The sequence below is a fragment of the Triticum dicoccoides genome, chromosome 5B (genome assembly GCF_002162155.2).
Source record: "Triticum dicoccoides isolate Atlit2015 ecotype Zavitan chromosome 5B, WEW_v2.0, whole genome shotgun sequence".
NCBI lineage: Eukaryota > Viridiplantae > Streptophyta > Magnoliopsida > Poales > Poaceae > Triticum > Triticum dicoccoides.
The window spans coordinates 628,098,910-628,102,811 of NC_041389.1; positions in this window are offsets into that span (position 1 = coordinate 628,098,910).

Genomic DNA, 3,902 nt, shown 5'->3' on the forward strand with positions numbered 1-3,902 from the left:
AACACACGTCCAGCCCGGTGACGTCTCCCATGCCTTGATCCAGCAAGGAGGAGGGAGAGGTTGAGGAAGATAGCTCCAGCAGCAGCACGATGGCGTGGTGGTGGTGGAGCAGCGGTTCTCCGGCAGGGCTTTGCCAAGCTCAAACGGAGGAGGAGAGGTGTTGGAGAGGGGAGGGCTGCACCTTGGATGTGGTGCGGTACCCTCCCTCCTCCCCTCTATTTATAGGGTGAAGGGGGAAGGGGGACGGCCCCTCTAGAAGAGATCTAGGGGGGCGGCGGCCAAGGGGAGGGGGCTTGCCCCCCAAGCCAAGGGGGGCGCCCCCTTTAGGGTTCCCCCCCAACCCTAGGCGCATGGGCCCTAGGGGGGATGGCGCCTAGCCCACTTGGGACTGGTTCCCTTCCACATACAGCCCATAAGGGCCCTTCGGGGCAGGTGGACCCCCAGAACCCCTTCGGTGGTCCCGGTACGATACCGATAAACCCTCGAATACTTCCGGTGACCGTATGATGACTTCCCATATATAAATCTTCACCTCTGGACTATTCCGGAACTCCTCGTGACGTCCAAGATCTCATCCGGGACTGCGAGCAACATTTGGTAACCACGTACAAACCTTCCCTATAACCCTAGCGTCATCGAACCTTAAGTGTGTAGACCCTACGGGTTCAGGAATCATGTAGACATAACAAAGACAGCTCTCCGGCCAATAACCAATAGCAGGATCTGGATACCCATGTTAGCTCCTACATGTTCCACGATGATCTCATCGGATGAACCCGTATACAATTCCCTTTGTCAATCGGTACGTTACTTGCCCGAAATTCGATCGTCGGTATCCCAATACCTTGTTCAATCTCGTTACCGGCAAGTCACTTTACTCGTTCCGTAATGCATGATTCCGTGACCAACTACTTAGTCACATTGAGCTCATTATGATGATGCATTACCGAGTGGGCCCAGAGAAACCTCTCCGTCATACGGAGTGACAGATCCCAGTCTTCATTCGTGCGAACCCAACAGACACTTTCGGAGATACCTGTAGTGCACCTTTATAGCCACCCAGTTACATTGTGACGTTAGGTACACTCAAAGCATTCCTACGGTATCCGGGAGTTGCACAATCTCATGGTCTAAGGAAATGATACTTGACATTAGAAAAGCTTTAGCAAACGAACTACACGATCTTGTGCTATGCTTAGGATTGGGTCTTATCCATCACATCATTCTCCTAATGATGTGATCCCGTTATCAACGACATTCAATGTCCATAGTCAGGAAACCATGACCATCTGTTGATCAACGAGCTAGTCAACTAGAGGCTCACTAGGGACTTGTTGTGGTCTATGTATTCACACATGTATTATGGTTTCCAGTCAATACAATTATAGCATGAATAATAGACAATTATCATGAACAAGGAAATATAATAATAACCATTTTATTATTGCCTCTAGGGCATATTTCCAATAGTCTCCCACTTGCACTAGAGTCAATACTCTAGTTACATTGTGATGAATCAAACACCCATAGAGTTCTGGTGTTGATCATGTTTTGCTCGTGGAAGAGGTTTAGTCAACGGATCTACGACATTCAGATTCTTATGCACTTTACAAATATCTATGTCTCCATCTTGAACATTTTCACGAATGGAGTTGAAGCAACGCTTAATGTGCCTGGTCTTATTGTGAAACCTGGGCTCCTTGGCAAGGGCAATAGCTCCAGTGTTATCACAAAAGAGAGTCATTGGCCCCGACGCATTGGGAATAACTCCTAGGTCGGTAATGAACTCCTTCATCCAGATTTCTTCATGTGCTGCCTCCGAGGCTGCCATGTACTCCGCTTCACATGTAGATCCCGCCACGACGCTTTGCTTGCAACTGCACCAGCTTACTGCCCCACCATTCAAAATGTACACATATCCGGTTTGTGACTTGGACTCATTTAGAGCTGTGTCGAAGCTAGCAGCAGCGCGTCTCAAAAAGGAGCACTGCTGCTAATTAGTAGTAGCGCGTGTGTGGGAAACTCGCTGCTGATAAGTTTGTAGCAGTAGCGTGCTCTGTGTAAACCGCGCTGCTACAAATATCGACCGGTGGTGTTCACCTACCTCCATTTAGCAGTAGCGCCGTGGCCCGAACCGCGCTACTGCTACGGATGTAGTAGTAGCGCGCTTTTACAGAGATCGCTGCTGCTAAATTTCAAATTGAGACACTTTTTTGTCACTTTTAGCAGTAGCACCGTGGCCCAAAGCGCGCTGCTGCTAATTCCTTATCAGTAGCGCGTTTCTGCTCCCGTGCTACTGCTAACCCGCACCAACCCACCACCTTTTCCCCACCCGTGCCTCCCCTCCCCTCCTCTCTTCCCTTCCCCCTACCTCCCCCACATGCTCCCACTCTCACTCTTCTTCTTCCTCAATACTTCTCCCCCATTACTCTTTCTCTTCTATTCACCTTTCTCTCTCTTCATTACTCCTACCTAACTACACCACCTCCATTAATGCATCTCCTTCTCTTTTTCCTTTCCCCTCCACTAGTTGAAGTTGTCTCCTCCCAAATTAGGTAGCTAGGTAGATGTAGGATTTAGTTAAGTGAGCTATTTGCCCCCTAACTAGATCTATCTTTGTCAAGAAGAGCTTTGTGCACTTTTGATCTCCCTACAACATCATCTCCACCGTGTGCTCGATCTCGATCGAGATAGAGGTGATGAAAATTTCATGCTTTTGCAAAATGGAAATATGTTTATGTGTGTGTGATATTTTTGTGGAAATTGTGTGTGTGGCACGCTAAATTGTGCTTTTGAGTTGCCTATGTTTTGCCGAAATGTCAATTTATTTCCGTTTCGGCGAATTTTGGGCAAACTCTAGATCCATATATGTCCTATTTTTAGGGAAGGTCATGCCAAATTTTTGTATGACTTTGTATAATCAATTTGTTTATTATTACCGTGCAGAGTTGACAATGGTTAGTGGAACGATGGTAGACAGGTGGTTGCGGTCGGCGGTGCAGGACATGAAAGAAAATAACCGGACAGAGGTTATATGTCCGTGTCGAAAATGCAAAGGAATAGTTTGGCTCGACCCCCATGACGATGGTCGTGTCGAAGCGCACCTGCTCATGACTGGTTTCATGGATGGCTATACTCGATGGATAATTGAAGATGAGGATGACGATGTTGAGGATGCCGATGGTGCAGGAAATGATGACACGGGGCAAGATGAAGAGATGATCGATAATGGCGGCGGGGAAGAGGACGGACATGGCGGCAGAGAAGGGGCCGGACATGGCGGAGGAGAAGGGGTCGGACATGGCGGCGGAGAGAATGACATGGACTCCACACAGCAGAGTTCGTCGGTACTAAGTTCAATCATGCGGGACCCTCATGTTCAAGCATTGCTTCGCAAGGAGACGAGTACTAAGAGAGCTGCTTCTAGAGAGGAGGCTAAGCTGGAGCAACTGGTGGTAGACTCGAACACTCCATTATATGATGGTTGCAATCCTGAGGTGACCCACTTGAGTTTCACGCTCCAACTCCTGAAGACGAAGGCTAAAAACAAATGGACCGACACTAGCCTCGATGAGCATCTCAAGTACCTAAAGGATGTTCTTCCCACGGGTAATCTATGTCCTACTAGTGTTGATGAGGCCACGAAGATCGTGTGCCCTCTTGATCTGCCACACGTTAGATACCATGCATGCATCAACGATTGCATAATTTATCAGAAGGAGGACGCGGAAAAAACAAGCTGTCCGGTGTGCAATGCTTCTCGATACAAGAAGGCCGGGAAGAAATGTCCCCAGAAAGTTTTATGGTACTTACCGATCACTCCCCGTCTCCAGAGGTATTTTGTAGATCCCAAGGAAGCAAAGCTAATGCGCTGGCACGCGGAGAGGAAGAAGCTCGACGAT